Source organism: Panthera leo, chromosome E3 (genome assembly GCF_018350215.1).
Source record: "Panthera leo isolate Ple1 chromosome E3, P.leo_Ple1_pat1.1, whole genome shotgun sequence".
NCBI lineage: Eukaryota > Metazoa > Chordata > Mammalia > Carnivora > Felidae > Panthera > Panthera leo.
This window is the reverse complement of record NC_056694.1, coordinates 12,308,130-12,320,385: the sequence shown is the minus strand read 5'-3', so window position 1 is coordinate 12,320,385 and position 12,256 is coordinate 12,308,130.

The window sequence follows — 12,256 nt, the reverse complement described above, 5'->3', positions numbered from 1 at the left end:
AGATCATGACCTAAGTAGAAATCAGGAGGCAGATTCTTAACCGACTGGGCCACCCAGGTGCCCCTAAAGATTATACTTCTAGAGTAGTCTTTGATAATTGCTGTTGACCCCTTCTCCACTTGTCCTTATTCCCTAGAGATGTCTCCAGCCCCTCCTGCCCCCAGGATTCAGTAGCATCCAGATGGGCTCTGACCAGCCTCTCCCCTACACCTAGGCTCACGTGTCCAGCTGTCTGGCTGGTGTCTCCTCTCCCAAGTCAAGGGGACTTCTCACAGCTAAAGGCACTGAAGCAGAGCTCTCGATTCTTCTTTCCCCGCCCCAATTCCCCTGTATTACGTCCCCCCTGTTCTCACCTCAATAAGTCCATCCCACCGGTCATCTAGTTAAAAACATTAGGATCACCCTAGAGCCTTCTTTCTCACATCATGTTCAATCTACCAACAAATCCTGCCGTGTCTCATTGAAATATACATCTAGGGTGGTGTCTGTGTGGCTCAGCTGGTTAAGCATCCAACTCTTGATTTCCACTCAGGTCATGATCTCACAGTTCTCGAGTTCGAACCCCACGTTGGGTTTCATGCTGGCAGCACGGAGCCTGCTTGAGAGTCTCTCTCTCCCCTCCTCTCTCTCTGCTCCTCCCCCTCTCAAAATAAATAAATAAACTTAAAAATAATTAAAAAAATAAAAGACATCCCAGATACAGCACTGCTCACCATCAACATCTCTACTTTTCCATCTCTGTTCTTATTTCCACTCTGATTCTGCGGTCTCTTCTGCCTGGCAACCAGAATGATCCATCTAAAATGCAAACAGGATCATGTCCCTCCTCTGTTCCAATCCCCACCTGGCAGCTCCTTAGCTCACTCGGAATGAAATACCTTGTCCTCTCCATGGACAGCAAGGCCCTATGCCATCTCGTTCATAGATCCCATCTTGATCTCTCTTATCCCTTACCGTTGTTTGGGCTTGAGACATTCTTCCATCAGACACCTGCACGGTTCAGCCCCTCCTTTTAGGTCTGTTCAAACATCACTTTGTCAGCAAAGTCTTTTTTAACCACCCTGTGCAAAGAACACCCTCAACCACCCAATCCTCTGACCTCACTTCGTATTTATCAGTTCTTGTGTTTACTGTCTTCCCCATCGTTTTGCTCACTGCCGTCTCCTTCATGCTCAGAACAGCTCCAGGCCCGGTGAGCATCTGGTGAAAACAGGAAAGAGTAGAACCCCATGGGTTTGTACGTTCTGTGCATCAACTCCCTTCACCTCTGGTTAGCAGCTTTCACACTTTTCCCCACTACAGCAGATTCTCTGCAACCAAAGTCTTAGGAAGAAGATAAATACGGGCAACTGGTATAATTGGAGTCATCTGACTGGGAGAGGGAGAGCTGGCAGAGGGAGGCTCCCCTGTCTCTGAGCCTCCTTTACCCTTTGCCTCCCGATGGCAGCCCCTGAGTGGGTATGAAAACCACTATTATGGGTTATCTCGAAACCAATTCCTGTAACTATTATCAGAGGCAGACACAGTTATCCCCCCATTTCCTGGATGGGCTGAATAATGATATAGAGTAAACTGGCCACGAAAACATGGTGGGATGAACAGGCCACATGGCCACAAAGTGGCAACTCTTTGCGGACTCCACGTCCTGCTACCTTCCCTCTATACTAGTTGCCGGTTCCTTCTCAATTCATCATCCTTTCCTCTTGGCACCCTGTTCTCTTTCTGTGTCTTTCCTTCTGTTTACCCTGTTTAGAACGGCATGATTTGGGTTTTTCTTTTAGGGACACTTGTGGCCAGAATCCTGCAAATTCTTTCCATTTGTCTGCTGAGGTCCCTTTAATAGATCTGAGAAATGTTTTCCCACTCATTTCCTTAATTAAGATTTCAAGGTTACTTACCTTCCTTGTTCCTCCAGGGACTCTGAGTTGGGATCATCTTGATCTATTTTTAGGGCCATCACTCTTCCCTCACCCCCCCACCCCCGCCTTGAAAATGGAGAGCTATTTGTTGAAATCTGTTGTTTTGCATGGAAAGTGTTAGTTCCTTTTTAGCATTACTGATTTCTTTTCCTTTCTTTTCTCTTTTCTTTTCTTTTCCTTTTCTCCCTTCCCTTCCCTTCCCTTCCCTTCCCTTCCCTTCCCTTCCCTCCCTTCCCTTCTCCTCCCCTCCCCTCCTTCCCTTCCCTTCCCATACCCTTCCTTCCTTCTCTCTCCCTGTCTCTCTCTTTCTTTCCTTTTTACTGTATTCATTATCCCCTAATCCACTCACAGTGTGGTCTTAGGACCTCTTCCCTTGACCTCTCCTGACCAACTCCTGGCATGTGTCTGTTTGTCTGCTGTGCATATATGTAGAAAGATTACACTTCAGGTAGAAATTATCAATATAAATCTATGAAAGATCTCCTTCTCCTCAAATAAGGCTACTTTTCTAGAATCATTTGATTCTTTTGTCCAAAAATTGCAGCTTTTCTAAGCCACTCATGTGATATCTTTTGTAAACTCACCCTGTTTAAAGTGTTTCCACATTTCTTTTGGTAGTTTTGGCCTCCAAGAGAAATTCATAGCCAGCATATGCGCTAGTCTCTTCTTGGATGTTCTGATAAGGAAAAATCTTTTTTTTTTTTAATGTGTATTTATTTTGAAAAAGTGTGTGTGAGAGAGAGAGAGAGAGAGAGAGACAGCATGCACACAAGCAAGGTAGGGGCAGAGAGAGAGGGAGAGAGAGAATCCTAAGCAGGCATTGTCCGTGCAGAGCCCAATGCAGGGCTCAATTCATGAACCGTGAGATCATGGCCTGAGCCGAAAACAAGAGTTGGAAACTTAACAACCGAGCCACTCAGGCGCCCCAAGGAAAGAATCTGAAATCTACCCACACATGATTGCACAAATTAGAGACATAAATATTTAATTGTGAACTTGAGACCATTTTACTTTCTAGAAACCCAATTCACCTCTTGACCATGAGGTTTTAGGCTTCTCCTCTAGATTTTCCCAAACATTGTATGCTAGAAATTTTTGCCACGCTGGAAGAATTTTACAGTGCCCACCCATATATACCCACACTTAGATTCTACAATTAACATTTATTGTACTTGCTTTATAACCTATCTATCCATCATCCAGATGAGTTTTTAAGTATCAGCAGCGACTGACTTCCAAAAGGCAACAATCTTCTTATGGAGTCATTGAGCAAATTACTTCTCTCTGAACCTCATTTCCCCCCCTCTGTAGAATAAATGTTTGGGGTAAGTGATGGCTTTCTACCTATGCTCATGGAGCCCTCCAGTTCAGTGGAAGGTGGGAGGGCTGCTATGTCGATACGGCAAGGACAGTATGAGGTGATGTAGATCATTGGAGCAGGCCAGGCTTCCAGCTCCTCACCAGCTTCAGCCAGAACAGCTTGGCCTTATTTGTTTTACATTTTGGGTTTCCATGTGTTTGCAAAGGGGACTTGCGCAGATGAATCCATTTTTAAAACTCACGAAAAGCATGATTTGAAAACTCCTTCTCAGCCCACAGAAAAGATGCGTCTGGTCTTTCTAACTAGCTTATACAATTTTAGAGAGGATAAATGAACTACCATATTTGAGACCCTCCTATGTGCCGGGCACCTTGCCAGCCACTCTTACGTGTGCTATGTTTACTTCTCACAACAATCCTGTAAGACAGGGATTGTTAACCCTCCTTTACAGGTGCGAAGACGCAGGGTTTAGAAAGTTGACTTGTTCAAAGTTGTTTGGCCTGTAGCTGAAGGGATTGAGGGCAGAATGATGCACTGAGTATCCACCTTATGGCAAGAAGGCATTTACGTGTTGGCATAGTTTGAACCCAATGGGCTCTTTAAGGTGGGTCATGAAATTCCCGGTCAAAAGATCCTCTGTTGTTCCTCGGTACGTTGCGAATACAGAATTCTCCTTTCAACCACAAAGGCTGTTAGAGAAAAAAAAAATCCTATGGTAGGCGAATCTGAGGCTGAGAATTCCAACTGTGAAAAAAATAGAGCAGGGATGGGAGGGGGCAGGGTCAAGGTCAAAGCAAACCTATGGAATCCCTTTGTGAACATATTTGTCATCTTTATTTTTGCTTTCTAGTATCCAGGCCATTTCCTGTGTCGGAGAACTCTCTCACTGAGTGCGATGTTGGAAGATCAAAGGGCACTGTCTATGGAAAATGGAAACCCTCTATCTCTTGGCTCCTTGGTGGCTATGTTATAACGTGTGATTTCCCTCCCCGCCCCCGTCTCTTTATCTATTAATTTTTATTAAGTTTTTAATTTTTTTTTCAACGTTTTTTTATTTTTATTTTTGGGACAGAGAGAGACAGAGCATGAACGGGGGAGGGGCAGAGAGAGAGGGAGACACAGAATCGGAAACAGGCTCCAGGCTCCGAGCCATCAGCCCAGAGCCTGACGCGGCGCTCGAACTCACGGACCGCGAGATCGTGACCTGGCTGAAGTCGGACGCTTAACCGACTGCGCCACCCAGGCGCCCCAAGTTTTTCATTTTAATTCCAGTGCTGTTACCATACAGTGTCATATCGGTTTCAGGTGCACAGTATCGCGATTCAACAGTTCTATACATTGCTCAGTGCTCATCGTGCACCGTTTAATCCTCTGCTCTATTTTACCCACGCCCCACCTAGCCATCTGTTTGTTCTCTAGAGTTACGAGTCTGTTTCTTGGTCTGTCTTTCTCTCTCTTCTTGCTTCTTTTGCTCATTTGTTTGTTTGTTACATTCCACCTATGAGTGAAACCATGTGGTATTTTTCTTTCTCTGACTGACTTACTTCACTTAGCATTATGCTCTCTAGCTACATGGGTGGTGTTGCAAATAGCAAGATTTCATTCTTTTGTATGGCTGAGTAATATTCCAGTGTGTGTGTGTGTGTGTGTGTGTGTGTATCACATCTTCTTTATCCGTTCATCTGTCGATGGACACTTGGGCTGCTTCCATAGTTTGGGTATTGTAAATAACGCTGCTACAAACATACAGGTTCACAGATCTCCTTGAATTAGTGTTTTTGTATTTTGGGGGATAAATACCCAGCAGTGCGATTACTGGATCATAGGGTAGTTCTATCTTTAACTCTTAGAGGACCCTCCATGCTGTTTTCCACAGTGGCTGCACCAGTTTTCACTCCCACCAACAGTGAACGAGAGTTCTTGTTTGTCTGCATCCTCGCCAACACCTGTTGTGTCTTGTGTATAAAATATGACTTCTGCTCAGCCAATTGGGTGCCCTCTCCTGGGTCTTTGCCTCTATAAACAAGTGAAACAGAGCTAAGGATCACTGGAATTCGTGCTTGGAAGCAGCCGTCCAAGTGCGTAAGCTGCAGTGAGCTCAATGAGCAGCGGAAACATCCTGGTCACATCATCCCGTTCAAAGATGGTGGTTTTACCTGTTTTTCGATCCTCAAGGGTAGGATTTTCTTCCCACTCCGCTGGGGATGGTGGACGATACCACGTTCTGTCGCTACAGCAGAGTTACTGGTGTCCTAGGATGTGAAAATAGGGGGAATGCCCATTCATCGACTCTGTGTTACACTTTGTCTTCTGCTGTGAAAATGGCACATTTTTATTCCACAGTCTCGCAAGGATCTTTGTGCCAGGCAAGTGAGGTTAGTTTATGCTGTAATAACAAACACTCCAAAATCCCAGAGGCCCCAAACGGCAAAGGTTAATTGTTCTCTGACTACGTGACTGTTGCCGATCGGGAGTGGTGCCCTGTTCATCTAATCCGGCGAGGGCGCAGGCCGATGGAGTGGTTACCATCTTGAATACTGCAGGTTACTGCGACAGAAGGAACGCAGGACCGGGCAGATCTTCACCAGGGATTCAATGCTCAGCCCTGAAGTTGACATACATCACTTCCACTCCCAGGTTCATTGGTCAAAACCAGTCACATCGCTAGACTCAGATAAAGGGGATCCAGGAAGTGCAATCCTACCATGTATTATGAAACACAACCTTTATGGAAACAGCTTCTTCAGCTTCCAGTCCTATGTCCTCTCCTTCTAGGGGTTCAAAACGTATCCAGGTGGCCTGGGCGGGCCAGCTCCCATGTCAGTCTACTCATTACCCTCCTTTCCACCTACTTCTCCACAGGAGAACTTGGACAAAGGTTCTCCCTCCTTCTCCTGTCAAAATTATAACCCCTATGCGACTGCTTGGCAACTCATGTATAACCAATTTCCAGTGAACCAGTCCCCGAAATTGCTAGGCTCTGAATTCCAGTCCGGGCTCATTTGGGGAAGAGCCGCAACAGACGCGTGCACACAAATGTGTCCAGCAGGTGTGCATTGCACGTACGTGTGAGCCAGATGTCAGCTACCGTCTTGTTCCTTGGTCTTTTGGACAGACTGATTTTCCCAACCCCCCTCCAGTCACAGAATTTCAAGTTCTCCCCAGATGATCCAGCCTCTCGGAAGTTTAAGCAGGGATGCAGGCATCAATGAAGATTTTCTAGGGGGAGTGGGGGAAGGGATGTTACAGCGATTTCTAGCCACAGACCACAATTTGGTCTCCTCTTCACATCTGGCCCATCCTTACAGAGAGATCTGAGCCTTCCAAGCTTTTGTGAACCCAGTGGCGTGCTTTTGCCATTGGAATGTGGACGGGAACGATGCGTATCATATCCGAGTCTGAGTTTTAAAGGAGTGGGCGTGCTTTCTCCAATGTCTTATTCTGTTTCCACCAGCTGGAAGCAAAAACTCAAAGGCCTGAGACGGTGGGAGACCCATAGGGTAAAAGAAGCCTGAGTCCCCGAACGCCATGTGGGGAACAGTTCTCCACTGACTGGGAGCTTCTGCCCTAGATTTTACATAAGTGAGAAATGAATGGTCAACACTGACCTTTGGGGGTTTGTTTGTTTCACTGGCTAACCTTGCCCTAACCAACACAGTTTATATGTAACATGCAGCACAGCCAGCAACCTAAAAATCCCTCCGAGACACTTTCCTTCCCCAAAGTTCGTCTCCTGCAAAGCTGCTAGTGTCCCCCCTTCCTTTCCAAACAAGGCAATTTTGCTAGTTTCTCTTCCTTTCCACGAGATTATGACCCTCTAATCTGAATTTGACTTTGCTGACTACTTTGTTAAGCAGAGCTATTCTCTCAGAGTTTCTGACCCTGAACTACATTCCTGAACTCAAGAAAGAAGTCAGTAGATCTCCAGTTAATAGGACCCAGTCTTTGAAAATAGCTGAGAAACAATCTCTAACTCCTTGGATTTACCTTTTGGGTTTTAAATTGTATTCTCAATGCATCTTCAACTATTTCTTTCTTAACACGTAGTCTAGTGATCCCAAGGGAACTCAGGGTGAACATTTCATATTCGTGTTCCGTATGCCTTCACTAAGATGCAAAATCCCTGTGGGGCACTAGACGTAGCACTGACCAGGGAACTGGGAAACCTGGAGTCTATGCCCAGTTCAGCCTCTTAGCAGCTGTATGACTCTGGGTAGATTGTTTCACTTCTCTGGACATCAGCTTACAAAGATCAGGAGCAAGAGAAACTTTTCCCTTCTTAGTTCTTCACTGGTTCTATGCTTGGAGGTGTGGTTAGCACTAGATTTTCCATTATTCTGCTTTCCCCAAACAAACAAACAACCCAAGTGGACCTAACCCAATGGACTGAAACTCAAGGGGCTGACTCATAGACTATTATTCTGATGCACATCGATTTCTTTGCTTTAAGGGAAATTTTTAAGAGCTGTTTTATTTTTTTCAAGTCTCAGCTGGCTTTTTGGGGTGTCTTGGAAAAGCAAAATTACAAACCTTGTCTCATTCTCTCTCTCTCTCTCTCTCTCTCTCTCTCTCTCTCTCACACACACACACACACACACACACACACCATAATCCATTAGCTTAGTATGAAAAAGGCAGATTGGCTCCCTTGAAGCCTTTATTTAGACATGCTTTTGATGAGTATCTGATACTGACTACTGATTACTGATATTGCAGGGGGCTTTCTGAGAAGATGGGATGAATAAAATTGGCGAAAAATTGTGAATAAAGACAACTCTTTGGGAAGTTTTTAAGTAAAAAGTTGCTCTCTCGTTTGGGCCATGTGATCTTTCTTGCCTATGGGGGACACTGTGGGGACATGATATTAAAGACACTGGGGAGACAGAGCCTCCTGAGCATGGCTGGCATCAATGAGACACCCACAGCTACAACCGCATTTCACAGCTTGATGAAAATTAAACATAAAAGACTCTTCCTCCTCCACAGAAATGGAAATATGTGCTGTTTTGAGTGGAGAAGTGCTACCTTTAGTAATTGAATTACTAGCTTCCAGCCCTGCCTTGCTTCTGGATAATGGTCCATGGATTCAGCGGCATTTCACTCATCACCGAAATTAATTGCTCATTACATCTCAGAGAATTTGCAAAAGCATCTGCCTCGAGTCTCAAAGCCTTGTCAACACCACCTCAGGAAGACCCTGCACCACCGGAATCATTCTGATTCTCCATGGGGTCATTGACTCCAGTATTTAGTCGGCTTTGTGATCCTGGAGCAGGAATCGTGAAAACCACATGTGGCTCTGTTAGGCTCGGTGGAAGGTGCGCTAGAGGGGGACTGCAGGTGCAAGGAGGAAGTAGAGAATTGCTCCTTCCTGCCTGTGCCATGTGGACTTCCTGTCTGTGCCCTGAGGACTTCCTGTCTGTGCCCCGCGGACTTCCTGTCTGTGCCCTGAGGACTTCCTGTCTGTGCCCCGAGGACTTCCTGTCTGTGCCCCGAGGACTTCCTGTCTGTGTCCCGCGGACTTCCTGTCTGTGCCCCGAGGACTTCCTGTCTGTGCCCCGCGGACTTCCTGTCTGTGCCCTGAGGACTTCCTGTCTGTGCCCCGTGGACTTCCTGTCTGTGCCCTGAGGACTTCCTGTCTGTGCCCCGCAGACTTCCTGTCTGTGCCCCGCAGACTTCCTGTCTGTGTCCCGCGGACTTCCTGTCTGTGCACTGAGGACTTCCTGTCTGTGTCCCGCGGACTTCCTGTCTGTGCCCTGAGGACTTCCTGTCTGTGCCCCGCGGACTTCCTGTCTGTGCCCTGCGGACTTCCCGTCTGCTCCCTGTGGACTTCCGTCCCTGTTAGTGCCACCCAGGAGTGGTGGTTTCTTCTGGTAGTAGTAGCTGAATCCAGTTTGCAGCTCCTCCAGCTCTTGCAGATGAGCTTCATTATGACTCCTCAGAAGCACCAGCACCAACTGGCCGTTCTCCCCTCCTCAGGGGTTGGGGGGCCCCATGGCTACTCCTCTAAGTTCTCTTCCATTTTAATAATTCCAGTTTCTTCTCTCTGTTCCTGCAGCCCTGGAGGTGGTGGCTGCTTCCTGTTGTTGCTACCCTGGTCGTAATTTCCAGTTACCCAGTTGATGGCTTCTTGTTAAATTCTCCGTGTTGAAGTCACTTTTGTGACTTTTGATTCCTGACTGGACTCTGACTGATACGCCACTTTCAACAGGTTGATTTTTAAGTTTCTGATTTTTTTCCCCTGTGTTTCTACACCCACGTGCATACACACAGGCGTTTATGGTTAATCATATGTGCGTGACTTTATTTTTACAAAAGGGCATTACGTGCTTTGCCCACTGTTCCACAACTTGCCCTTTTCACCTGATTTAAAAAAAAAAATTAATGTTTATTTATTTTTGACAGAGAGAGAAAAACAGAGCATGAGCGGAGGAGGGGCAGAGAGAGAGGGAGACACAGAATCCGAAACAGGCTCCGGGCTTCAAGCCATCAGCACAGAGTCTGATGCGGGGCTTGAACCCCATGAGATCATGAGCCGATTCAGCCACCCAGGTGGCTCACGACAGACGTACTCTTGATCCACTTCTCCTCTTTCACGCATCACTCCTCTGGCAACTGCCAGTTCTCTGTATTTAAGAGTCTGTTCACAATTTCTTTAGTAATGACCATTCCTATGCCTTTTGGGTGTTTCCAATTTTTTTGCAATTACAAGACAATGTTTTGGTGAATATACTCCCACGTAAACACTCACAGGTAATTCTTTGGCACATGTTCTAGCCTATATCGTTAAGATAGATTCCTAGTATCGAAACGGTTACAATAACGCGCCTATTAACATTTTTTGGGGGGGAGGAAGTGCACGCATTCCAGGCCCTCAGAGGAAGGTTTTATTTATCATCTGACATTACCACCAACAAGCCTGTGGTTGTGCCTGAAATGAAAAATCCAGTCTTTCCTCTCTGTCGTAGAGAAAAAGCCTCAGTTCAGCCCATGTACGGTGTGTTTGGTGTTTTGTTTTACCACTCACACAAACGCTTGTGACATTTCTGGCCATAAAATGTGTGGAGGTTTTCCCGCACCAAGCAATTCTCTGTGACACCAACTGGGTGTTCTGCAATTTAACCCCGTTCCGACGCTATCTACCCGGAGATGGGATCGGGTCCCAAAGGTTAAGGACGCAGTTCTCCAGACTGTCCCGCCACATCTCCCTCAGACACACATGCTTCAGATGCCACTGGCAAGCCCAGACTGTCACCCGTGTTTCGGACCAAACAGCTCTAGATTGGAGGTTCCATTGATCCCCTCATGGGGTGCAATTAACTTGTTAAAGGGGCTCACAGAACTCAGGGAAATACTTAACGTATGTTTACTAGTTTATTAAAGGACGTGATCAAGTATACAGATGTACAGCCAGATGAAGAGACACATAAAGCAAAGTCTGGGAGGGTCCTGAGCACAGAGTCTCTGTCCCCGTGGCGTTGGGGTGCATCACCTTTCCTGTCTGGATGTGTTCATTCATCTGGAGGCTCTCTGAAGCCCCTCCTATTGGGAGTGTATGGATGGGAATTGACAAGGGTTTTAGGAGTTTTGTGTCAAGAAACTGGGGACAGTGACCAACATAAATATGTTCTGTTATCTACAGTGCCCATATGCTTTCTGTTTTTTTTATGAACTCCCGAAAGCCTTTGGTCTGCTGATGGCACACTTTACTTTCTCATATTCCGGTGATCACATTGATTTTCTATTTCTTCCTGCGTAGGAAGAGTGACCAAAGCATGTGCTCAGCTGCCATATTGATCCAATTTTCCCCAATATCACTTTTCTCCAGCGGCCTTGATATTTTCCTCCCAGTAAATCTTAAAATGGTCTATTGCCACTTATCTTGCATCCAGGGCAATCTTTTTTTTTTTTTTTCTCACCCAGGTAAAATGACTTGACCATTATTCTCTAGATGAGTGAGTTTCTCTCTCCTTGAATAAGGAATCCTCACAAGGAGTGTTAAGGAGGAGATTTATGGCCAAAAATTTATAGCAACTGTAATAAAAAGTAGCCAGCATTTGTTGAGCACTTATTATATGCTTCACCTCATGTTAAGTGCTTTTACATCGAATATGTGATTTAATATGTAAAGCAATTTTATTTTATAGATGTGGAAACTGAAGTTTAGAGAAGTCAAACCCCTTGCCAAAACTACACAGCTAACAAGTGTCAGAACCACAGTGTAAATCCAAGAATTTAGACTTTTTTTTTTTTACTATTGAATCATGAGTGTTCACCAATATGCAGGTAGTTAGCCCTTGAACAATGCACAGGTTCGTGGCACCGACACCCCACACGGTAAAAAATCTGCACTTAACTTTCAACTTTCCCCAAACTTAACTACTAATAAATAGGCTACTGTTGATGGGAAGACTTACCAATAATATTAACAGCCAATTAACACATATTTTGATGTGTTATACGTAATATATACTGTATTATTACAATAAAGGAAGCTAGAGAAAATAAAATATTATGAAGAAAATCATCAGGAAGAGAAAATTCATTTATAGTACTGCATGGTATTTATCCGAAACAAACGCACGTATAAGTGGACCCATGCAGTTCAAACCTGCATGTTGTTCGATGGGTCAACTGTATATTAATTGAACACCTAGTGTGGGAGCCAGCTTCCAAGATGGCCTCCTGGTATTCACCAGGATGTTGTCCTCTACCAGAGTGAATAGGACTAAACTATGTAACCAAGAAGATATCATAGAAATAACACTATGTGGCAGTCTCAGGAGGGACCTTGAACAAGAACAACTCCCAAAGTTCTGACACACATAAACTGTATGAGAAAATTCATGTTTCTTGTCATTTTATGCTACAACCTCTGGAATAATTTGTTACACAGCAATAGGTAACTGTTGCATTTAGTGTGTGTCAGGCATAGTCCTGACTGTTGGAGACACAGAAGTCAATAATATAGATAAAGTTCTTGCTCTCATGGGACTTGAAGGGCTCTGCAGGAAAA